This window comes from Erpetoichthys calabaricus, chromosome 17 (genome assembly GCF_900747795.2).
Source record: "Erpetoichthys calabaricus chromosome 17, fErpCal1.3, whole genome shotgun sequence".
Taxonomy (NCBI): Eukaryota; Metazoa; Chordata; class Cladistia; order Polypteriformes; family Polypteridae; genus Erpetoichthys; species Erpetoichthys calabaricus.
The window spans coordinates 70,003,470-70,030,466 of NC_041410.2; the positions used below are offsets into that span (position 1 = coordinate 70,003,470).

General features: G+C 35.8%; 1 long non-coding RNA gene across 6 annotated transcripts in view; it reads right to left on the minus strand.

The window, feature by feature from the left end:
* LOC127526173 (uncharacterized) overlaps positions 1 to 26,997 on the minus strand; it is a 78,312-nt gene that overhangs the window by 26,667 nt on the left and 24,648 nt on the right. For all 6 annotated transcript variants that reach the window (XR_007933800.1, XR_007933797.1, XR_007933801.1 and 3 more), the window contains one exon: positions 8,870 to 9,009. This is a non-coding gene — a long non-coding RNA (uncharacterized LOC127526173). The remainder of the gene's footprint in view (positions 1 to 8,869; positions 9,010 to 26,997) is intronic.

A 26,997-nucleotide genomic window follows, 5' to 3' on the forward strand; every position in this document is an offset into this window, starting at 1 on the left:
TGGACATGCTATGGTAAGCATTTCTGCTATATAGCTCAAATAAGATGGAATTGATTCTTGAGCTAGAAGATATTAAATTTTCATCTAGTATCTGCACCTTTTTTATGAGTGATGTGGTTATCTTCTACATCCTAAACAAGTGCATGTTAAGTTAATAGGTGACTCGAAATTAGCCTGCCTTTTGTGAATGAGGGTATGTGCATTTCTTTTGCTGACTCCTGTCTTTTACCCTTTGCCACAAGTTAGGTTCCACCTTTCCTTGACTCTGTGAGAGAAAGGGCAGTTTGAGAATGTGAATGGCTAGATGGATGAATGGATTGATGTTATTGGTCAGCTAAAGTAAAATTATTTTTTTTATTTAATGTGCATTAAAGTCATATTTTCATAACATAACATTTTTAATCCCAAATAATCCAATTCAGGGTCACAAAAGCCTGAAATCTATCCCAGCAGCACTTGAAACACGGCAGGAAAACAACTCTGGAAAGGTTGCCAATCCATCACAGGGCACATTCTCACATAATCACATAGCGTTAATTTGGAATTGTTAATCAATCGAATCAGCATGTCTTTGGAATGTGGAAAGAATACCAGAGCACCCGGTGAAGAACCCATTCAGACACAAGGACAATGTTTTAACAAACTCAACATGAGCATTACCTGAGTGTAGGATTCATTTTAAAGATAAACACAAATATTCTTAATTAAACAACTCAAGGTAATCTGTTCCTAATTGCAGCCACATTCATATTAGTTTCCCATTTAATAGTAAGACTGTAAGGACTTTCCATTGGCACAAAAGAAGAGGAAGATAATTCATTTGTTAAGTCGGTAATAGTACACACATCTCCTTGTGCTAATTTAGTTTATAAATCTTGAATGGAGCTCTTCTTTGGCCAAAAATAAAGACAGAAAGAGGTAAAATAAACAAAAAGACAAGCCGGAAATAAAAAGTGTGAGTAATGTGGCACTCATTCTTGTCAAACATAAACACATTTTTTTAAAAGTGGTCTGCATAGTTTCAAGATAACAGATGGTTACTTGGAGCATTTTCCCCAACTACTCCCATCAGAATTTAGTCTTGCTTGCATCTTTCTGACATCATATGGGAAAAAACTCAAAATCTGTAGAAGCCGCTCAGACTCTAGAGCAGTTATGCTTTTCCTGTTTTCTGTGGTAAAATCTCCTATAATAAACAAAACCTTTTTTGTTTTCTATGATGCTCAGCAATTAAAATTAAGCCACTCTTTTTAAATGAAGACAATATGATATATAAACATAGCTTACTCATTTCAAATATAAAAGTTTCCACTCAGGCATAACGTCCTGTGAATATCTTTTCCTGGCTGCATACTTCACGCTAACTGTGAGAAAACATAAGTCGTTGATGTGGGAAAAACTCCCACATATAAATGTTTGAACAGTTAATGCTTACTGTCTATTTTTATACTCATTAATCCGGTCATATGTCTTAGCTGTTCCTGCTCTTGAGAAAACCTATCCAGTTCTACTAGGGTCAAGGGGGCTGGAGGCTATTCTGGCACCACGGGGTGTAAAGTGGAAACAAAGCTAGGAAGGGGATACCAGCCCATTGCAGGGCACACGCACACACCTAGATTCACTCTCACTTGGACAATTAAGAGTCAGCACACAAGCTGACATACAAATATTAAGGATGAACATATTAAGAAAAAAATTGATGTGATACATTCAATTCCCATTTACATGACTGCCAACAGTAACAACTGTCATTAAGTTGGGAAGAGGGTTGACTAGTATGAAATGACAGGATTCAATTGACTTAATTAGAGATGGCTGAAAAAGCTACTCATTCAGTTGTAAAGTGTACAAGCAGAGCCTAACACCGAGTGATTTTTTCTTTTGGACAAGTTAATAAAAATTATAAGAATGGGCATAATGTTATTTTTGGATTAATTGTACTGAAAACAATACAGGGTATCCATAAATTATTATTATATTAAAAGCATGCAAATATGTTGTAATTAAAAGTGGTATTCACAAGCAGTTTAGCTCAAAAAGAAAGAAAAAGTATTCCATGACTTAATGAATTTCACATTAGCTGGATTCTATCCATACTTTGTTCTAAACAATTGCTGAACACTTATAGAAGGTTTTGTTTCTCCAAGCCAAGCAGCACACTGTTCATTCTCAGTGACAGATGCCATTTTCAATTAACTGCTGTAGTGCTGCTAACGGCAGGTATATGACTCAAACACATACATAGAAAAACTCTTTGTGCAACCATACATGTCTGCAAAAAAAAAAAAACTTCCGTAAGATTTTACATGAGAAAATGATTATATACTTTAATCAGAGCAATCATTTATGGGCACCCCATAATTTGCTGTCCAGGTCTGTCTAACTTTAAAACTTTGCTAATGCTCCAAACTAGATCATTTGAAAGAAGATTCAGATCAGAATAATGAAACATTTTCTTTTCATTTAAAAATGAAATAAACATTAATGTGCAAATGGTGTGTTAATCGTGAGTATTTTTCAATAAAAAATGCCCAGCTAATCTAATCTAATCTTTTTTTTTTCAGACAACCAAGGTTGCCAGACCAGATGTTCTGGCTAAATTGATGCACACTTTAATGATGAAGTTTTGCCAAATACCTCCTACTTGGAACAAATTCTCCCTTTCTCTAACCTCTATAAATTAGATTTTGATACTCCCAGAGTTGTCACATCTCAATAAATAAATAGGCGCACACCAATGAAAAGAGAGCCAAGTGCCAAAATTTCAGGATTTAAAAGAACAAATGCACGGAGGAGGAGTATAGCTAGAGTCTTCATGATCTATAGAGGAGTGAATTAAAAGCAATTACTCAATATTGGAGTGGTCTCTTAATCCAGACGGCTGGCACAACTACATAGACAATTGTCTCTGGCAATTACTATTTGTTCTTCTTGTAGGATGAGATTTGATTAAGCTACATTTAAGTTGCAGAATGGCTGGTTCCTTACTTTCTCTGAAGTATGCGCTCTATTCTAAGACAATCTAAATGTGTCCTGCAAGTACAGAGTCTCTAGCACCTGATAAAATTTTGTATATTGCAAGTAAGCTACCTCCATCTTATCAGAGATGAGGGTCATTTTGCATTTGTTTTGTTCCTATTGATTGAGTTAAAATGAACAGACGCATACAAGACGTTACAATGTTCAAAGTCGAAAATCTTTTTTATTACTTGTATTCTGGCAACAATGCTGAACAGAATTTTAACAATCGGTCATGCTTTACTTACTTCATATTAAGGAAATTAGTTTAACTTTGGGTTAGTTCCATACATCTTCTGTATTGCTTAACAGGCGTTTTCATATTCACAATGCATTACTGACATATTTAGTCATTGTGGTCATTACACATTATAGGAACCACAAGAAAAATATTTCTAAGGCTATCCTCATCCCTTCAAATGAAAGGAGTCTCTTCACAACTGCCTCCCAGTATTTTGTTTTTTATTGATGCTGACTTTTCTAACTCATTCTCCAGATTTCAGTTACAGTATGTCTCAATTCAAATAATAACTGGATTTGCCACAATTTTATATATCTCTCAGTTTTTTTTCAGCTAAAAAGGACCTGAGCAAGCCATCATAACCTCCCAGCCAGAGGACTGTTTGGGGAAACCTCATCAAAGAATTCTATGCACATACATTTTAAACTGGCACACAGATGCTCTGCCACTGCAGTCATTTCAAAATATTGGCACATACTACCTTGAAAATATACCACAGGAGAGATGAGAGCCTTTTTATATTTGTTCTGGGAATGCACAAAAATGGTCACTTTCTGCCAAAATGTGATCTGTGTTGTTGGTTCTTTAATACTGCAGAGGGTCCCATGACATGTATCTTATGTAAGATAATTTCCTATTAGTCCTATTATGGCAACTTATAAAACTTCCTAGAGGGCATGAAAACATTTTAGAAAATCCAATTAAAAAGCTGTGTACCATACTGTATGGATGGAATACATCCTAGATATCATGTACTTAAAATAAAATACAAAAAAAGCTAGAACAGGCTTTACATTGAAATCATAGATGTAGATACAGTCATACGGTTTATATACTTCAGGATATTTTGTACTCATTTTTTTGTTAGTATTTTTGTGATGGTACTGAGATTAAAGCAATACAAAGAAGGAGCAAGTTGGAAAATCCCCAAAAACAACTGAATTACAAGAGTACTATTACTTGTTATCTTGTCTCTCTGTCTTTTGTGTTTATTTTTTTTACAGACAGTTTTGAAGAATTCTGTTATTTACTTTAGGCCCTTATATTGGCAATCAATTTAAGCTTACAGATTATAAAATATAAAGGCTTTGATTGTATAAGTACTAAAAATAATCAAAATATAGGAAAAGCATGCAGTACTGTATATAAATAGCTTGAGCAGAGATAAAAAAAAATAAAAGTTTCATTTTTAAACAGCACACTTCCTCTTTGCAAGCTTAGAGCACTGCAAACATTTACAAGCACGAGTAAATAAAATAGACCTGAACATATATAAACAACACAAAATTTTATGCAATTTGTACATAAAAATATAATGTTTAAATATGCTACCTGAAGGATGAGAGCAGAGGAAAGAAAAACTAAACTCTAGTCTACAACTTTAACATTTCCTATACTGGTCAGAAACAGAGGAAATGTTGGGGACTCCCATGGCATAATTTGTACGTATCCAATGCTGATTATTGGTGGCATGGTGGTGCAGTTGTAGTGCTGCTGCCTCGTACTAAGGAGACCAGGGTTTGTATCCGAGGTTCTCCCTACGTGGGGTTTCCTCTGGGTGCTCCAGTTACCTGTCACAGTCCAAAGACATGCAAGTTAGGTAGATTGATGATAGTAAATTGTCCCTAGTGCGTGGTTGGTGTGTGGGGTTATGTGTTTGCCTGTTCACCCTGTGATGGACTGGTGCCCTATTCAGGTTTGTTCCTGCCTTGTGCCCTATGCTAGCTGGGATACGATTCAGTACCCCCCGTGACCCAGTTTAGGACTAAGCTGGTAAGAAAACGACAGATGACATGGCAATGCTGATTATTTGTAATGACATCACACTGTACACATTTTTCTGTTGTACAAATATGATGCAAACATCTTTCAGCAGAATGCATTAAAAGAATGGATATTTCTGTGAATATGTTAATTTTAAAATTTCTGTTTGTAAGGACTGAATGTTAATGATACAGTAAAAGCAGGGCCGGATTAAGAGCTTTGGGGGCCCGTAGCACATTTCAAATTTGGGGGCCCTTTTGGTCTGCATCATCTGAAGTTTAGATTCTGAACAGTTCAAACCGGACTAAATAATCATTTTACTCTCGATTATAATAAGAATCTTATAATATTTATGTGAATTTTATGTGTTGGGCCCCTAAAGTTTTGTTGTGTAAGAAATTTACAGTTTAAAAACGTAAAGATAATATTTTTAAAGACCAGTTTTTCAATGCTACACTTTTTCATTAAATATTGGGTCCACCATTTGGGGGCCCCCGAAATTGCGGGGCCCGTAGCATATGCTACATGTGCCTATTGGTTAATCCGGCACTGAGTAAAAGACAAAAGATGTTAGTGGGATATGGTACAGTAAAATAAATAACAAAAGAAAAACTAAATGAATCACATACATCCAACATGTTGTCACACATGTGTGTCTGTGGACCACTCTCCAGGCTCATGTGTTGGTATGCACTACTGCTCCTGGACAAGAGGGGGCACTGTCACTAAATGTCTACTATCTTGTTCCCTCTGCAGCACAGAGAAGACACCCAGTGAGAGTAACTAATTCCACCCCTTCCAGTCCCCCACCTATAAGTCCCGCTGTGGCTGGAAACAGATGTTCAGTCTTTCGCTGAATTACCGCAGGATGGAGTTCATTCCTTGCAGCTCAAACCCTACCTAGCCTGACACCAATCTTGATTTTAAAACTCCCTTGTACTGGCATGCATAATACATATCACATTTATTTTTGCTGGAATTAAACAGGGATGACTGGGTTGGTGTCCTAATATTTTCCAGTGGTGATGTGCAGTTCTTTCCTCGACTACAATGTAATTAAAGTACACTTCACTTGAAAGCTACCAAGAAGTAAGATTTTTTCTTACTCAAGTTGAAAAAGTTCCTTTGTTAAGTGTCATTGATTAACTCATTTTTTATTATTAAATTCCTGATTCATCATACTGTATTATCTTTTCATTTTAGTTTAAACAGTTTAAATAAAAGGAAAATATCAAGTGTTCAGTCCACCTTAATTTAATTTTGGAATATTTCTGATGAGAGGAATATTAATTTTATACACACTTTCACTATGCCTTACACTTTTTTAATTATATTAGCATAGTATAGTGTGGACTCTGTGAAAATCAATCAGTGTTGATTTTAATTTGGAACTGCTGACAACAGACTTGCTCATAGTAGAGTATATACGTATAAGCAGAAAATTATTAAGTCAGAAATTCACTCAGAAATAAAATATTTAGTGCATTACCATGTAGAATGACTAAGCAATTATTTCAACATTAAGTTAAGCTTGGAGAAAAAGAAAATGGTAGGAATTATTGTCAAACATAAACTTAAATTTGAGCAGGCTGCCATACCCCACCCACAACATTCCTACAATACATGGACACCTTTTGAGAGAACACATCCGTGAAACTGAAGTTCATTTTGTATTTTCTAATTATTTAATTTCCCTGCAGAAATATGTAGAATAAAAGGTGGTTTGTTAAAAAAAGAATGGAGGGATTGATATTTTTATGCTCCCCAAAGAAATGGCAGGAAAGTGTCTATATATTTAGTCATATTAAAGAAAACATAAAGCTGAGATGATAGGGGGAAGCAATGTCCCCGGATTAGAGAATGGAAACATTAGTTATTGGTTGCTTTAGGCAAAAACAATGTTGCCACTGGTCAATGTGTAATGAGGAACTTACAACTGATGAGCACTGTTGGCCCTAGATGAGTGTTTTCAATGTTTTTACTGCAACAACAGCTCGACAGAATTATCAGGATTTACCAGCTCTATCAGGAATACACTTAGTTAGGATAATTGGTCTTCAGCCTTGTTTAAATGTTAAGGTAATGGGGCATCCCTCAAACTTGATAGCAAATCATTAGAAAGCTTTAGCTTCCTGTAACTAGAGGTTTTGCCTCCGTTAGTAACTTTGAATTTGTCAGTTTATCCTTGGAATTATAAGAAAACTCTCTTGTCATTGTGATTATTATTGTGAATACCATCTGGCAGCTCTGGGATTGTAGTTATGGCTGTGGCCTCCAAGAGACAGCACCACAAATTAGCTTTAGTACATCCGAGTAATTTCTTAACCACTTAAAACAGGCCAGAGAATGTGAGCATTGTAATCTCCAAAAACAAGAGCTGAGTTGCCATAAATTCTCACCAGTGAGTAGAAGAATGGCAAGGGTATGAAAAAGAGATTTGGAAATGAAAGGCTAGTTGCATGTTTATCGAGGTGTTCTTAGAATAGCTGAGCAAGTTAATTATATTCATTATTTGTACAGACAAAGCACGAACCTGTTCAAATAGTTTGCTTCCATTATTTATACGTAATTGTTTCTTTTTAATATGTATGGGTGTGTTTATGCCTGTTTATATTTCATCACATGACAGAGGTAAAGTCAAAGCAAACTAAACAAGTTAAAATATTAACTGATGTGGTGTTTAGAATGTTTGAGTCAGACATGCTTCACCGTGTTATTCAAAATCTGATGGCTGCTGATTTAATTTCATTAGTGATAGACATTGGGTGGATTATTTATTGCAAGCTAACTGTGGAGAGGAAAAGTCTCTTTACTTTTTCACTGTTCTGTACATTTTTTGGGTGGTGCTACTTGTGAACTGTAAATGTAAACCAAACTATGTATTGTATGTGTTTCTGTCTGGAGCAGATACTACAAGAAAACAATTCAGAGTGGATTCTAGAATTGGAAGGGAGCATCAGCATGGATATTGTTAAGTTTCTAACAGTTTGCTAGAATAGGGTGCTCAGTGTGTGTTCCTGTGTATATAAAAATTATGAAAAGCATTAACTGTGGGTTCCACGGACAGTAAAAGTGAATAGAGTGTCACTTTTCTCAGTCCATCTGTCTATTTTTAAATCCATTTATACTGAATCAGGATTAGGCCTGGAAAGAGTGACCGTGCAAGGTCCACCACACTCTCTTAAATCAGTCTAATATATTATCAAATTATTATTTTTATTATTATTATTATTAGTGTTATTATTATTAGTAGTAGTAGTAGTAATAGTAGTAGTAGTATTAAAGTAACATGTATGTCTCTGGTATGTAAGAGGTAAACTGGAGCACCCAGATAAAAAAGTATGTAAACACAGAGAGAACATGCAAACTACACACAAGGTAGGACAAGACTGGCTTTTGGAGCAGTGTGGCAGCAGCATTAACAACTATGCCACTAGGTTGCACCTGTCTCAGTCTACAGTCTGTCCAATCTATTCTGTCTAGAGAATATCTGTTTCAATTACAGTATCTGGTGAAACAGTAGTTATTTACATCAAATAAGCCCCTTAAAATTGATTGTATGAAACATAACATGGTTCCATTTGCATCCAGTGCTGCCAGGACTGCCTTCAGCCACCTGTGACTCTCAAATTGATTATGGAGGTGTGAAAATGGATGGAGGAATATAAATAAAAAATCATCTATACATGTAAACTAGCACATTCATATCCAAGTTGTTCTGAATCAACATATCAACACATTTTTCAAACAGTAGGAGGAAAGACTGAAGGCTGTACACAGATGCTGTCACAGTGGAGAAGTGAATCAGGGTGCAAGCACTTGGTGCAAGGTACTAGTGCTACTTACCACACCATGAAGTAATCCATAATCCATAGATTCATCCTAACCGCCTCCTCTTCCACACAATTTCTAACCATCTTATCTATTTTAGGGTTGTGAGGATCCATAGACTATCCCAGCAGCACTGCACGAGACAGGAACCAAACCTAGGGAGAGTGACAATCACAGTATTGTCATCAGTATCATTATTACTATTATATTTCTGAAACCAGGTAAGTAGCATATATTCTTTGAACCTGCATTATAAAATGAACTGACATCTCTAAATTCAGTAATGCACTGTTAATTAACTAAAAATTACTTTTAAGTTACTTTTCTCAATTATGAAGTTTTTATTTATGAGGCTGCAAAAAGGCATTATCTCAAAAATGATACCTTATTTCGCAACTGCAGTTTCGTCACAGAGTGCTTTAAACCTTCACCCATTCACCAGTTGCCTGAACCTACATTTTCCATTACAGGATCACTACTAACCAGTGCTTGACAAGACCAAAACCAGACATGGATGGAATGCCAGCCTTGTTACAGAATGATACAAACCTTTTCCAAGTAAATTAAGATTTAAATTCACTGCTGTCATTTTCCAACAGTTTATGTGCAAAACTTTACCAGATGAAGCTGATTTACAAAGGTGTATACAGTATATTGGAAAGAAAACCTCTTACTATTTCCCAATATTATTACGATATTTCTGAAAGCTGTAATTGGTTTACTTTCTGCATGGTTATGCTGTGGTGAAATTAAAGGTTAATTATTTGTGTGACACCTATGTGTTATTTCACCTCTTACGCCAAAATTCTTATATATTAAAATATAAAATTGTGCTTACTCTTTCACAATATATCCTTTTGAGAGATTTAGAGAGAGATAAATAGACATTTTGATATGCATACAGTATAAATCCACCACACCATACAAGAACAATTGACTTTTACTCAAAACTATTTAAATACTTAAAGGAATTCTACACATAAAAATGACTTATTATATGTTACTTAGCCCATGTAATTTGTACTGGTGACCAAGAGAAATTTTTAATCTCATACTTTCAGGCAGAACAAGAGAAAACAGTTTATGATATAATGGAAAGTAATGGTCCAATAGTAGAGAATGTGAAAAATGTTCGTGGAAAAAAGAAAAAAAATTCTCATGTAACTTGTGTGACATAATCAACATGTCCATTATCGGTGTATTTGCTCAAAATGTGCAAAATACATGCATTTTTTGCTAAAATATTATTAATACTTACTCTCTAAAACTCAGCGTGAAAGATTCAAGAGATACAGGGGTCCTATCTTCAATGCAAAAACACAGTATTATGGGAATACATCTTTCCTTTTTACATTGTACATTAAAAGCCAGAGAGTGATTTCCGACAGAGAGTGAAAACAGGAATCTTAAACAGGCAACAAAATCGGATAGAAAACATTACTAGGGATGAGCGGAGAGCCATACATTCACTAAGGGAAAATACAGAAATCATTATCAAACCAGCAGACAAAGGGGGTGCTTTAGTCATCATGAACACGTCAGATTACATACAGGAGGCACAAAGACAATTGTCCAATACTGTGCATTATCACAAACTGCAAGAAGACCCAACAGATCTCTACAAAAAGGAACTAAAAAAAATAGTAAGTAGCTTTCCTCTTGACATCAGGGATCATGTAAACAGTTTAATTCCTGAGAACCCCAAAATGGGTTACTTCTACATGCTTCCTAAAATCCACAAAGAAGGGAACCCAGGAAGACCTATAATCTCAGGAATTGGCTCCCTTACAGAAAATGTTTCAGGTTGGGTGGAGCAGATCCTTAAACCCCTCACCCGTAACACAACCAGCTACATCCAGGACACCACTGACTTCTTAAAAAAACTGTCTGCTTTAGGCCCCTTACCTGAGGGAACCTTACTGGCCACAATGGATGTTGAGGCACTTTACACTAACATCCCCCATGATGATGGCATATTGGCATGTGAAATGTACCTCAAACAACATGATTTACCCACAAAGTCAGTAATAGAAATGATAAAATTCACTCTGACACATAATCTATTCTCTTTTGGACAGGATTGCTACTTACAACAAATGGGGACTGCAATGGGATGTCGGTTTGCACCTCACTATGCAAATCTTTTTATGGCAAAATTGGAGGAAGATTTCATGTCAATGTGCATCGTAAAACCAATGTTGTATCTCCGTTACATAGATGACATCTTCATAATCTGGACTGCCAGTGAAAAGGACCTCCTCCATTTTCATAATGAATATAATTGTTTTCACCCCAACATAAAGCTGAAGCTGAATTACTCAAAAACAGAAGTCAGCTTCCTTGACACCACCGTTCAACTGAAAGACAACACCCTTGTAACTTCTATTTTTCACAAACCGACAGACAGACGGACCTACCTGAAAAATGATAGCTTCCACCCCAAGCATATAAGGCGCTCCATTATTTTCAGCCAAGCAATACGGTACAATCGTATTTGCTCAGACCCAACAGACCGGGATCAACAACTGCAGGAGCTCAGACAAGATTTCATCAAACAAGGTTACACCCCGAAAACAACAGACACTCAAATAAGAAGAGCTACTGCTATACCCAGAGACAACCTTCTGGAATATAAAAACAAAGACAACAAGGATCGCATCCCCCTTGTTGTCACCTACAACCCACATCTTGAAACACTTCGAAAAATTATAAAAGAACTTCAGCCAATACTAAACAATGACCAAACACTGAAAAATGTATTTCCTGAACCTCCCCTCCTGGCATACAGACAACCACCAAACCTTCAACAATTAATTGTCCGAGGCTCTCTAAGTGAACCAACAGAAAATGGCACATCTCCATGCCTACAGAAAAGATGCAAAACATGTGCCCACATCTATGATACAGACCGTATAGTTATACCACACTGCCGACTCGAACATCACATCAAGGGATCATTTTCCTGCAGATCATCTAATGTAGTCTACCTAATTTTCTGCATGAAATGTCCTGACACTGCACTCTATGTGGGAGAAACTGGACAAACACTCCGCCAGAGAATGAACTTACACAGGTTCCACATTAAACATGGCAACACAGATGTTCCTGTGGCGGCCCACTTCAACAGCCATGGACACTGTGAGAAGGACTTTAAGGTCACAGTGCTTATGGGCAACTTCAAAACACAGCAAGAGAGAAAAGAATGGGAAGTTAAACTCATGCTAAAATTTAATACTTTACAACATGGATTGAATAAAGACAAGAGTTTTATGGCCAGATATGAGGATTGTTTACATCTCTCAGAATGACAGACAACCTGTCTACAGACCCACATTGTTTTGAAAAACTCATTACAAACTTCAAAAGACTTTGTTGGACAGTTATCTTATCCAGAGATCTTGACAATACATTGTTCTTTTCTCTCTTGCTAAATTAACCCTAGCCTGAATGAATCTATTAATTTTTTACATACAAAATCTCTCATTTAAAGATTTACCAATGTTGTTTCTTGTCCTAGAGTGTGTATATAAACATAGGAAACTTCAGTTTCTGTATTACATCTTGCCTGAAGAAGGGGCCTGAGTTGCCTCGAAAGCTTGCATATTGTAATCTTTCTAGTTAGCCAATAAAAGGTGTCATTTTGCTTGGCTTTTCTCTACATTCATAATGGCTAACACGGTACAACACCCTAGTACTACATTGTACATTGTATGCCAAGTTTTCCAGAAGTATTAATATATCTTTTTTAAATGCGCATGTTTTGTATGTTTTCAGCATACGAATGGGTAACAGACTTGTACATTATGTGGCATGTGGTACGTAAGAATTGTTTTCTTTTTTTGATAGTCTTTTTGAATATCATTTGACAGTATGGACCATCACTACATTTCATTAAAACATAAACTGTTTCCTTTTGTTCTGCATGAAAACATAAGAATAAAACTTTTTCTTGGCCACCACAACAAATTACATAAGATAAGTAACATATAAAATAACTTGCATTTTAACTATATAAAATAACATTCTAAAATCCACTTAGTTTAATTGAAGGGGGAATTGTTTTAACTAAATATTATTAACATTAATTATCTCCAAAATTTAGACATGTCACATGGTTAAACAATACCTTAAAATCATTTTTTTTACAACTAGGAGCACAGGAAACACCATAAATGAAATGAAGAAGAACTCTTTTAAGGGAGTACCAGAAGCACTGTAATGGAGACACACCCAGGAAGGGCAATCTTCCAGAAGTATCTGGATGATTGTGCAGCCCAGTGAGGTCCACAAGAGAAACTGGATCACCTCTTCTAGTCAGATGACCCAAGACCAGAATAAAAATGAAAATAAAGCAGCAAAGTTCAGTTCACTTCTGTCAGTAAGTCAGTGAGGAATTCCACTTATGACCAGTGCAGAGGTCACTTTGAAATATATAAATCTATAATTTAACATTCTGAAGCTCATTTAATTCAATTCAGAGTGACAGAGAGTTGAAGCCTTTCCCAGGAGGACTGAGATCATGTCAGGAAACAGCCCTGGACAAGGCACCAGTTCATTATAAGACCTACCTGTGAGCATGTACATACACATATATGTATTTGTACAATATGCTGTTAATCTATTTGTAATCTAAAACAATGACAACCCTAAAATGTTACTTTAGACATACATTTTCAACAGTTAATACATACAATATATGAACGTTTTCAATAAAATATTGATTTCTAGTCTATTCATCTGTAATTAGAATTATATAATTATACAACAGTTGCTAAATAACCTGAGCTATAGCTCATTAAGTAAACCAGTGAAATACTGACATCCATGTTTAGGAGTATAAAGTTTATAAATACTGATCCATATGTGAGTCTGCTTTTGGAGAGATTATATAAACATTGCGCTCTGTCTGGTAATTGATACCAAATGCTGTTTGACAACACTTTTCACTGCAGACACTTCACATGCCTACAGAGCATATCTGAACTGTTGGATGGTGAGCAGAATGCCACAACAGCTCAACACTCGTTACATACGATTTTACAATGCATTTATTTGTTAGACAAGATTACAGTCTACAAAGCTACCTGTAACTTGTTCTTGTAATCTTTCTTAAGGACCATGTTATTGTAATAGGCAAAAGATCAAAAGGTACTTGTAAAATACAGTATATAAATTATTTTTAAAGTTCATGCACTTTTTTCTTCTTCCACGCACACATAAATAAAAACTTTTACAGCATGATGAAAATGATATGAGAACAAAGAACACCCTACACAAAGTAATAAAATAAAAATCAAACATAACAGGTACAGTGCAAGTTTAAGGCAGAAAACCCTCTGTACTCTCCCAAGATCCATGGCAAAATTTAAAAAAATGCATATATAGCTAGTAATTGGGTGCTGAGATTCCTCAGCAATATAAACAATGGCTTAAGTATTTTGTGATTTATTAAAACTAAAACCGCAAATGTTATGAGATAGCAGTGTTAAGGCAAATGTGCTTAGTAAATTTCTATCTATCTATCTATCTATCTATCTATCTATCTATCTATCTATCTATCTATCTATCTATCTATCTATCTATCTATCTATCTATCTATCTATCTATCTATCTATCTATCTATCTATCTATCTATCTATCTATCTATTAGGCGGAGTGGTGGCTCTGAGGCTAGGGATCTGCACTGACAATTGGAAGGTTGCCGGTTCGAATCCCGTAAATGCCAAAGGAGACTCTGCTCTGTTGGGCCCTTCAGCAAGGCCCTTAACCTGCAATTGCTGAGCGCTTTGAGTAGTGAGAAAAACGCTATATAAATGCAAAGAATTATTAATTTATTATTATCTATCTATCTATCTATCTATCTATCTATCTATCTATCTATCTATCTATCTATCTATCTATCTATCTATCTATCTATCTATCTATCTAACAAAAAGTATTTGTTATTCTGAAAATTTAGTTACTTCAGTATTCGCTATAACAGGATTTGTCAGGATAAGTCTAACAGTATAACAAAGTATAACAAAGATTTTTAAGACAAAAATTGGGCACTGCAAATAATAGAACCCTGCAACAGGCTGTCTCTTTATTGTTAAACCAAAAGGATGTGACAGTCTGTTGTGAAATTTCCAGTCTCAGGAAGTCTCAGCAAGGCTCAGTGCAAGTGTAGGCAAGACATCATAAATATAACGAAATTCTGAATCAGTGCCCCATGACACTGGGTGGTAGTATTGTGTGCAGATACCGTACTGTTCGAATTTCATAGAGCTTAACAAAGTTTTCTTTGAACAAAAATGTGAGAAATGCTGAACACTGAAAAAAAAGTTACATCTAACATCTCATTTTCATTCTGTATTCATACCTGTATTTCTATAAAAAAAAGTTACATCTAACGTCTCATTTTCAAATAAATGTTTTTTTGCAGTTTAAAAAGTGGTGTTTTTTTATACTGGTATTGACAAGTTTGGGTCACAGAGTTGCATGAGAAACACGAAGGTGACTTCAGGTTTCCAAGGAACATACAGGTACTTTATGACTGTATACAGAAAGCAGGTTCAGTCTCAAGACTTCATTCAAAATAGGAGCTGTAAGGAGCCTCAACACGGGGGCAATCACCCTGCTTTAGTTTCCATCTTCTGAGCAGAACACCAGAGTCTCAGAATCACCGCTGTGGCAGACCAGGAGAGTGCAAGGAAAAGCAGGTCAAAGCCCAGAGTTAACTGTTCTAAACATCGGACTACAAGGACGTTACACAGTAAGCCTGATCCCACAGAGGACAACCAAATGCTTTGACCTTAGTTTACTGTTTACCAGATGCAACAGAGCAGCTATGGATCTGTCCTTGCCCCACAGCTGTTAGAGATAGTGAATCACCGGTAACCCCATTCACAATTAGGGTTGGGAATCGAAAACCGGTTCTTGTTGAGAACCGGTTCCCACTGTTTCAATTCCTTGGAATTGTTTGCCATTTTTGCAAACGATTCCCCCATCGATTCCAGTCGCCTCGAATGACGTCACCACGTTGCGTAGCGTCATTTACCCAGCAGGAAACATGGCGCCTAAGCGGCACAAACGCTCAAAAGTTTGGTTATACTTTACTAGAAAGGATGACAACAAGGAAACTTGCAAAACTTGCAAAGTAGATATTTCATCAAAGGGAGGAAACGCTACGAATATGCAAAAGCATTTGCTCACAAAACATGCGATAACCTTAAATGAATGTTGTGTTTTTGATCCGCTCCGGACTAGTGAATCTCACCCCAGCAGCAGCGGTAACGTTTGCACGTCCTCACCCGTTAATACGGCAGGTAACTAATCAACTAACATTGCATATTATTTTAGCGCGATTTGCCTTATTGCAAAACCTGCTATTACTGTGCATTGTATTTAGATGACCATGACAAGAGAGACAGACAGAGTCTGGCTGGCTCAGATGCTGGCAGTTCTCGCTGCAGTCTACCGGTAGCTTCTCCTTTCACAGAGGCGGGGAAAAGTAAAATTTCCTTCCTGAAAAAGCAGATATGCTTATATTTCTGCAAAAGAATTGTTAGTTCTCCATAGTTGATGGTTGCAGAATTGCACAGTGCACAGTTCCATTGGACTTGAGTTGATTGTATTTGTTGCTGGCTGATGTAGTTTTATTTTTGAGTGCTCAGCTCATATATACTTTTAAAAAGGAGAGTGTAAATGTTACTGGACATTCTTGTGTAATTGCCACAGAATAATGTATGTTATACTTTGTTATTGCTACAGAAGAATATTTATTTTATTATTATTTTACATTTACAAATTTTTTTCTGGGGACCCCGTGGCACCCCATCAAGGAGCCGTAGGCTGTGGATCTCTTAAGATCTCACTGTTGGGTTTGTAAGGTCATGCTACTCCTAAATTTCTATCTTGTTCAAAGATAAGATATAAAACAAAGTTCTAAGCTAATCGACCTGTGTGTTCTCCTTTTTTAAAAATAAGAATCGATAGGAGAATCGATAAAGAATTGAATTGTTAAACAGAATCGAAAATGGAACCGGAATCGTGAAAATCTTATCAATTCCCATCCCTATTCACAATAGTATACGTATTTTCCCTATATTCGTTATAACTAAATTTATATTATAATGAAATATTTTTATGGCTCCATGAATTTTGTTACAACAAATAAGTACAAGGGGGGATGAAAAGGTAGAAATACAAAGTAACAAATAAACAGAACAATAATCAAACACTGCCATTGCTCTAAGAATACTTAAACAGGTTCAGTCCACTGTCAGAGAGATAAGTGGCTTACTCACTTGCTGCCTCTACTATTTTGCCTTGATTATTCTTTTTCTGTTTAGATTAGGTTTAGGAAACATGACAACTGCTGGACCACTTCCCCCCTTAGCATTCTGGGGTGACATAAGATGGGCCCACCCATATCTCACTTCTGTCTTTTTTTAAAAGGTGTTCTATCTTGTTCTTCACATACTACCATGTGGCAGTGCTCCTCTTATGGCAGGGCCATGGTGCCTTGCAGTACCTTTGGCAGTGGCTTTTTTCCTTTTACTATTAGGTCCTTGTAAGGCCATCTTCAAGTCTCATGTTATCATTCTTGCAATTTCCCTTCTGACCAGGTTCTCTACTACATTGTATATTTGAAAATATTTACAATAGCTAGAATACATCATAGTTTGTTTAAGAATATTTTGTTTTAAGATGAACGCCTTTCTACATTTTTTAAAACCTTAGCTTATAAATTTATTATAGCTGTGTCTTTTGCCAAATCCAGTTTATATAATGAAATGCAGCAGATGACACAACCCTGCCCTTTTGCAGAAAAGGAAAATAAGCGCCATAATTCACTGGACTGACAATTAGTCAGAGTACCCAAAACATGTCATAAGTCATGTGCAGACCTTTAGATTACAAACCAACAAAAATATTTTAACTTGATCTAACTTTGAGAATACATAACTTATTATGTATGATGGTGTGAACTAAATTCATTGCTTGTATTAAATAATAATGGTTATTGGTTATTGAGTGTTGTTTACTTTCCTGGGTTTTTCACTGGTTAATTACTACTCTATTATGATGAATACAGCAATCTTAGCACTATTGCCTTCCCTTCCCCAACTACAAAGGGTCACATAATTAATAAGTCTAATCACTCCAAACTTCACAGTTGCTAGAGGTTTCACTGTGCTGACAACAGACAGTTCTAGTGTCTGCCAACCTGACTAACAAAAAAACATTAATAATGAAAATATTACCTGACATGAAGCTATTCTAATTATGTACTTACATAAGGATTTGTTCTTCCTTACAGCCAATGAATGAAGCTAACAATCAGACTAAAAAATTATAATAACAGGTTTGTGACTTTGTTGTGATGGAGGTGCCAGAGCTCCAGTGATATTGACAACCATGTTGCAAGGGAGCCTTGAGCCCTGACAGTGTTGACTTTGGCATTTGGCCACACAAAAAGTGATGAAAAATTATCGACTATTATGGTTCATATAAACTACTTAGCTAAACACACTTAAATAAGGATACTCGGAGCCACCCTAGCATCAGACCTGGAGGTATTGCTTGCCAAGAACTACCTGATTTCATACATAACACAGATGAGTTCACTCTAAAGAAACCATTTGCAGTTGCCTGTTGTGTAAGTGTACTCAGCTGTAATGTAATGGTACCATACAAAGGTCACTGAGTGACAGGAAGAAATGGGAAAGATCATCATGGGTTGATCTTGTCAACAGACAGAGGTTTTTGGGAAATGAAACATGATCTGACTGCTGTGGAAGTAGGTGGAGCATTTCGAAAAGTTTGCTAATCGACTTATTCTGACTACTCTGTACAGGTTTCTTCAGTTCTAGAACAGGAATCCTCATAAAGTTTTTTTTTCTCTTTTGTTACATGGTATAAGCCCCAGGGAACAGTAATCATATTCAAAAGCTATCAGTTGATGACCTGTTATTGCAGGACTGCATCAATTTTGAATTAGAAAGAAGATAATTGATCACAGCATTTTACCTTTATTGACAATCTGTAGCTATATTAGATGTTTTCAGTTTGCATGAATTGAGAATAATGAACCCTGATAAGACCTTACTAATGGAGGCATCTTTAAAGTGCTGTGGCTAAAAGCAGGCAAGTATTGTCTTAAAGACAATGGACCAACTAGTTGTCAACTAGATGTCAGAAAGAAGCTAAAGCTGATAGTAATGTGCCAATCCGAGAAAATGGAAGAAAATAATAAATAGCTTTGTGTTAGAGGTGTCCCATTATTCCATGGATAATGATCTTTGGGTTGCCTTAAAGAAGTTCTGGCAAGCAAGTGACAGACATGGAGTACTTGTGAATGATTTTTTGGCTTTTGGTTGAGTTCATTTGATTGGACTTTATCAAATGTTTGATTTTGCTTCCATAATGTGTATGCTTTTGGTTGCTAGAATATCAAAGAACAGGAAGGTTTGTAAAGTATCCAGTTTAGGGACTGAGTCGCATCTCAGTTCATTGGAACATAATATTTTACTCTTGGGTTTATCTGGCTATGATTTTTAGTGCACATTGATATAGCTGGTGGATAGTAGTGAAAGATTAACAATGAAAGACCCTGCAAATCTGAGCTTATGATTCTCTGCAGGAAAAGACTGACTTTCTCTCTGCAGGCACAAAGAAACTGGTTGCACTATTTGGAAGCATTTATGTACTTTATGTTGTTGTTTACAAATTAAATTAGTGAATGATCAAGTGAGAGGTGGTGCATTAGAGGCAATGCTGCAGGTTCTGCTTCAACAACAAAGAAGCTAGAGCTAAGTTCTTGGACAAAGTTTATGATTTACTAGTAAATGTGTATCCGAATCATCTGTGGTCAAAAGTTTTGGGCAGTATTATTCTTTAAAATTCATAGCATGTGCTCAGTCTTCACAGTGAATTAATAATGTTCAGAAGAAAAAATTAAGTCCATCTTTTCAGTTTTCCACTTTATTAAAATGATCTCAGTAGAGGTCATGGTTAACAGCAGCACAACTCAAAAATACTTGGAGCAAGTAGCCAACACCTGGACAGGTGGCTGGTCAATAACAATGCATATTCTGTAGACCAGTTTAAATTTGTCAGTCAGCTTAAGCACAAGATGGAAACCATAAAACTACATGAGCACAAAGATTTAACTTATACTCAGTACTTCCAACTGTATTGCTGTGCTGCTCTGGAGAGCTGATTTGATTTAAACCTGGAGAGAAATGGCAGAAAGACGAACTATTAGTAACATATGACATGCAGATTAATTTTATAGACAGCATTAAGTGAATGTACCTGCCAAATTAATTAATTTTTTAACTAATGTTTGCAGCACATTATCTAGAATTTGAAGCAAAAATGTAAGAACATAAGTGGGCTTCCATCAAAAATAAAGAGCTCATTAAGCATTTGATATGCTTTAGGATGTACACGTGATGTTGTTTGCCCATAATTATGTAGTATGTCTGAGTAAAAGATGTTTGCGATATGGATAAATAAACACTTAAAGTGTTAAATCCATCCATTCATCCATTATCCAACCCGCTATATCCTAACCACAGGGTCACGGGGGTCTGCTGGAGCCAACACAGGGCACAAAGTGTTAAATCAACTCTTATAAGTGTATATATGGAGACATTGTTTACCTGAGGTCTCAAATTCAGATTCTGGAGGGCTGTAGTTGCTTCAGGTAGATTCACAACCTTTAAAATATTTCTTTTTTCTTTAAGCAGCAGCCAAACAATAATGAGATACTAAGTATGCCAAAACATGACTATCTTATTTGATCCTATTTGTACCTATTCATCCATCATGCAATAGCAGTTTCAATAAAATATTTGAAAGAAGAAAGCAAAGGCCTGAGAAATATTGATCTGCTCTGGTCCACAGAAGATTTTGATGGTGCTCCCAGAGAAGAAAAAGAAAATCAGCATTTTTGGAAATGTCTGGTCTTACAGAATTCTAACAAGACATGGAATTAAATAATGTGTGTCATTACCAGCAAGAAATTGGCTTCTAATTAAGAAATTGGTTGGACTAAAAATGGTGGCCCTGGAGGAATGTTTGAGACCCCTGAGTTAGCTGGTCATCTGTTTGCTTGCCTGGTATCTCATTAGTGCTTGGCTGCTGGTTAAGAAAAAAAAACAAAAAACAATTAGGGGTTCTGAATCTTAAAAAGCAAGTCAATTAAAATTAAAGCAAAAGAAGACTGTTTCATTAGCAGCAGTAATTGGTTGCTAATTAAGAAACTGGCCAGAATGAAAACCTGTAGCCACTGTGGCTGGGTCTATAGGTTCTGAGTTTGACACTCCTTATATGTATACTTTACACACGAGTTCAACCCTGGTGACTTTGCAGGGAACACGTATAAGATCAGTTAAAGTGCAATTTTATGTTTATAACTGTAAATCATAACCATTTATCAGGTAATTACTTAGGTAGGCAATTATTTGTGTCATGTAATTAGATAGATAGATAGATAGATAGATAGATAGATAGATAGATAGATAGATAGATAGATAGATATTTACTTGTTTATACTTTATTTATCCCCAAGGGGTAATTAAAATTTTACAGAAGCTCCAAAAATAAATAAAAACATCTGGCTTGAATTACAGAGGGCTGCTACTGTCAATACAGGTTTTAGGAGGCAGTAACATGAGGGTAGACCTGCTTGGATTATTCTACAGGCTTATATATAAAGGCATTAATACATGTGAGTGGCACAGTGGTAGCGCTGCTGCCTCGCAGTAAGGAGACCTGTGTTCGCTACCCGGGTCCTCCCTGCGTGGAGTTCGCATGTTCTCCCTGTGTATGCGTGGGTTTCCCCGGGTGCTCCAGTTTCCTCCCATAGTCCAAAGACATGCAGGTTAGGTGCATTGGTAATCCTAAATTGTGCTTGGTATGTGTGCTTGGTGTGTGGGTGTGCCCTGCGGTGGCCTGGCAACCCGCCTGGAGTTTGTTCCTGCCGTGCACCCTTTGCTGGCCGAGATTGGTTCCAGCAGACCTACGTGACCCTGTGTTAGGATATAGCAGGTTAGACAATGACTGACTGACTGACATTAATCCATTAAAGAGACTTGACTTCTTCTTTGAAGTCATCAGCATTACGAATGATTCATCAAAAAGATATTCGGTACAGAGTGAATCATTCCTGTTGCTGTGTCGGCTAGGATGATATAACTTACTTTTCCTAGGCAGTGACATGGACAAATTCAGTCCACAATTCAAAGCCTGTATCACACATTTAGTTTTAATTACAACGTGCTCTCTTTTTCAACACTACACGATCACAAAAATCTCCAGCCCTCCTTCTTTTTTCCCTCAGTCTCATGAAACCTGTCCAGCATTAAAATATTGACTATAGTTTTTATAGCTCCCTGCAGTACCCAACTATCACAGTACCCAAATTTGCTCTAACTCAGTATGAGATATAACAGATCAACAACTTATATGAAAGCAATTTAACATATCTCATTGTATGAAGTCAGCACAGGTCTGAATCCTTTCCACCTTACTTTAGTCTTCACTCCGGATTCGCTTCTTCCATCTCCAGACGAGCATGTAACTTTTATTCTTGCCATGGATTTTCATCCTTTTTATTTCTAGACAAACAGCTTTTCCAACAGGGCGTAATGGGGCAGTTTAGGGGAGGGTGATGGCAGTGCTACCAGGTAAATATGGGAATGTTTAATATATCCCACTTTACATTTTTTTAGAGACTTTTACATTCTCTAATGTTACAGACGTAGGCAGCCATCAGATCTTTTACGCTCACTGTGTGACATTTCTCAGGTTTGCAGCTTGTCTGAGAAGCAGTTGAAATGGGTCTGTGTTGACAGCAGCATCTCTTCAGTTTAGTTTAAAAATTCATCCAAAAATTTATGATAACAAGCCAGAGGCCAAATCTTAACATTACTAATTAATAACATTAATTAATTACATTAAAACCATTAATAACTTGAAATAAAATTTTAAAAAGAGAAAGAGAGCTTCTGTAAAGGCTGCGCTGGTGCTACACCTGGAAGTTGATTACTGCATACGATTTTATACAATATCAGTTCATTTATATTACCTTTAAATGAAAAAAGATGCAGAGACAGACCCAAGTTTGGTTATGTCTCTCAACTAAGCTGAGAGCATTCTCCAAAAAGAGATAGAAAAAGGTGTTAGGCATTGGATGGCCTGGACAGTACAGCATCAGCAGCAGCAGTATGATGCCACTTCCACCTTTACTAGGTAAATGAGTAAAATGTATTTAGGAGTATTAATCAGCCTAAAACATACCTAACATTCTAAAATCTGCTTCATCTACTTCAGGGTCACAGGGAACTGCAACCTATCCCAGCAGCATCAGGTACAAAGAAGGAACCATCTCTGAATGATAAGCCATCAGTTCACTGTACACCCAGAGGGGGCCAATTTAAAGTCATCCAATAACTTAACCAACATGTCGTTGGGGATGTGGGAGGAAAACTAGAGTACCCAGAGGAAAGGCCAAACAGCCCTAGGAACAACATGCAGACTCCCCACAGACAATGAATGTTCATGGGATTCAGATGCAGGAATGAATGTTTTGAATTTTAATTTTTCTTAAACTAACTTATACTGATAATGTGCAACCAGGAAGGTACAACAATAAAGGAGAAAAGGAACATGATTGCTATTTTATCCTACCATTCTCAAACCCGCTTATTGCCATTCAGGGTATTTATTTAGTATACATTTATTTGGATATGGGATATGTGTATGGTCTAGAAAAATCATAAATCATGAAAGTAGCTTAAAAAAATATATAATGTGGAACAAAGGCAGAATCCTTTGCATAAAAACATTTTCAAACACTTTATGCTCAAATTTGAGTGGTACGAAACTAATAAATAATTCATAATAGAAATATTTCACTTTCATAAATGCTGGAGAAGTCCACACTGGTACTTTGTTGGCCTTTCTAGTTCTAAATACGAGTTCCACCTTTATGTGCTAGCAGGTCAGGTCCAACTAAATTCTATTTTGTAAAGAAAATTAAATCAAACAACTAACTTTATCAAATTTCAAGGAACTAAAAAGTACTGTTATATTTTTAAACAAATTTTGTCAACCAGGTATTTTGTTTAACTCTACAAAGTAAAAGTAAAATATACGTAATTACAAATTTTGTAATAAGCCATATCATTCTGTGGGTCACTAAACAAGAATCAATGGTTGTGGTTTTATTTACCGTATAAATTAAGAGCTGGACTAAGGCCATAACGTAATTCTTTCAACTTGAATACAATGTTTACAATACACAATGGTTTAAGAAAAAAAAAAGTTATTCTGCAAAATGTATGAAAGTGGCCAAATCTGACAAAGAGACCTGACTAAGTTTTAAAATAAAGCTATAGAATATGGAAAGGCTTCTGTATGGACAAACTTTTCAATGTAAGCGTTCTTTTCCTACCATATGGTTAAACATACTCTTGGCACAATGTACAGAAAGGTTTTCGTTTTTTTTTTTTTATTTTCTTTTTTGTTGAATTTATTAAAAGAAAATAACATTCTGCCCAAGCAAGTCAACTTGACAAAACTAAATTCAATTCAACGCCCCCACAGCCAGAGTAAAACTTTAAGAGTAGAAAAAAAGGAAAGACTTTAATATTGAAAAAATAGTAATACAAAAATGTGGAAACTTCAGGCAACAACTGGGGGTCAGACTATACCTAAATGCAAAATGAGTATTGATTATTACACAGTAACCAAAATAGTAAAACTTTGAGCAAAGTAGTTCAAAAATAACAAATACAGTTTGTTCTATCACTTTAGACACTATTTCTATTAATTCTATGGAAACGTTTGGCACAAGCTCTGGATGACATTATTGGTTCACCATTCTCTAGAAAGTTGGATGGAAAAAGAATGTTGACTAGATCATGCACCACTCAGTAAATGGAACAGAATAATGAAGAGTTGGAGGCTGCATTTTCTATTGGTAAACCAAATACCACAGATTTTGTGAAAACAATAACAGACGGCATGTTAAGCACATCTGTATTGATGTATTAATTATGAAACAGCCCCTCACACAGACAGACGTTCCAGCACTGCTCTCCGTTGTTCTACCCCTGCAGCTTACCATCTGGAGATGTCCTATCCAACTCAAAATATGAAAAAGCTCAATTAGTGTCTATATGCTCGATCTACTTGCTACATACAAAACTTCCACTGAAGGACTATTAGAGTGGAATCACACATAACATATCTTGCATACAGCATTTTTATTCACAGATCAAAAAGTGGGCTGTACTGATGAGTGTGATTTATAGCTTCCTGACAATTTATCTTTCAGACAGGAACAGTTCCAAAAGTGATACAAGTAAAAAAGCATAAAAGTGGCCAAATGTTTGTAAGGTGATTCAAACATATACAATCTGTTAAATAATAATAATAATAATAATAATAATAATAAAGCACAAGGCAGGAACTAACTCTTGGTAAGTCCATTTTAGGGTAAGCTCAAAGACATTTGCATTTGCTCAATCAATCAAACTAAGACACACACCTTTGACATTTGGGAGGACCATGGACTATCCAGTGAAAATGAAAAACATTCATGCAGATGTGACTAGCCAGAAATTGAACTCAGATTTGTCAATATTGTTATTTCAAATTTGCTTTTTTGCAGCATTTTGGGATTTGAATATACTAATTCATCTTGGAGTACTTCTCAATTTGGATAGAAGGCTCGGAAATTGTTATTTTATTGATAGGTTCACTCACTGGTTTTCTTTTTCCTTGCACAATAATTGTATCCTTCATAAGAGTATTTGATTTCTACAAGATGCTCCATACTTTGTGAGTGTTGCCATTACCTAACCCTAAAGGGTTATAGCATGTGCCTCTAGTAGCACAGAAAGGCTTTTTACTTCATTTTAAATTTATTCAATCACAGTCAACATTTCTGTCTCGTCCACATTCACATATTTTTAAATTGTAACTCATGTGACACTTAGGAGATATGTGATACCAAATCTTCACTCTCTTTATTTCTGCATTTTTGATTTGAGAATGTAACCTTGGTGTTGTTGTTAATAATATAGTTTTATGTCTTTAGTTTGTTGTGAAATGTGCTACATAAAAATTGAATTGATTCTTTATTAATTTATACAGTAATTTTCTTTTGAACAGCATTCTGAACAGTAGATTTAAAATGACAGAGAGAAATTACTTTTCTGTATGGACTTCAGAGTTCACTATGGTTAAGATCTGAGTAGGTATGCATGTTATTCTTTACACATCTTGCTACATATTAAACGTTTCCATTGTGCTTGGTTGTAGCATAACAGATAAACACAAGTCAATTTTCAGCCTCAGGGCAACAAAATAAGTTATTCTATTTTTATGTTTGCCATAAAGATGAAGACATAGGGGAAATTAGTATATATTAAATCAAGTCTAAAATTGCAGACAATATAAACCATTTTTATTCAGCGTTTTGATACTGTTAAGCTTGTATGATATTCACTAGTGCATTTTATTTATTTTATGCTTGTTGCCTCTGCTGTTTTGATGCAATATTATTGTTTTTCTGATTCATAAAAAATATGCATTGAGCTGAAAGTCATTTTGAGGAAATAAACAAGATCCATTGCATAAGATAAACTTATAGATACAGGATCTTTTTTTAAATATCATTGCCCTCAGCCAAGTGTCTGGTGCTTAGCACAAGCTGCAATCATTATGAAGAATCACTTGATAGGAAGTGTTGACCCTCGGAAGGGAAACAAAGGCAGTTAAGAGAGATGAAAGGAAGAACTTAAAAGGGCAAAAAAGCCAAGGTAACACAAGTGGAGATGAAATTCAGAAGTGGGCCAAGCTCAGAAAATTTCAGTTTCTCTTTTTTTTTTTCATCTGATTGCGAAATTGCTTTTAGAAATCAAAGGGATTAAAACATTACAAACAACCCATAAAATTAAAATTGAGTGTGTCTAAAGAAAGGAAACTTTACAGATGTGTTCATTTGAAAAGTAGGTTAAGTAAATGCAAGGACACAGAATTCTATGAGCACTTTAAACACTTTCTTTAAAAGACTCTGACTGGTTCTTTATCGGTATCACTGCAATTTAAGACATTTGTGATTAATGTTAAAACATTTTCAA